Source organism: Penaeus monodon, chromosome 24 (genome assembly GCF_015228065.2).
Source record: "Penaeus monodon isolate SGIC_2016 chromosome 24, NSTDA_Pmon_1, whole genome shotgun sequence".
Taxonomy (NCBI): Eukaryota; Metazoa; Arthropoda; class Malacostraca; order Decapoda; family Penaeidae; genus Penaeus; species Penaeus monodon.
The window spans coordinates 35811386-35811658 of NC_051409.1; the positions used below are offsets into that span (position 1 = coordinate 35811386).

Consider the following 273-nt stretch of genomic DNA (forward strand, 5'->3'; position numbering starts at 1 on the left):
AGAAAGCGTGAAAGGATTTTTTGAGTAAAAAAATTATTATTGCATGTGAAGATTGATTTCAAAATGAGTAAAATAAATCTCTAATATTATCAAGGCCTACAAAGTAGAAGCAAAATTGTTATCTATGAGAAAACATTAATCATTTTACAGCACCCATACCCATGAATAAGACCATGAACTAGCCCGGATCTCGGCGACCTATCTACCCGATGACTTTAAACTGGAATTGCTTACATGACAAACATATAATATGCTTTAAATTTCTAAGCTCAC

At 32.2% G+C, this 273-nt stretch overlaps 1 pseudogene; it reads left to right on the forward strand.

Annotated features, from left to right (window-relative positions):
• LOC119588959 overlaps window positions 1-273 on the forward strand; it is a 58988-nt pseudogene that overhangs the window by 58452 nt on the left and 263 nt on the right.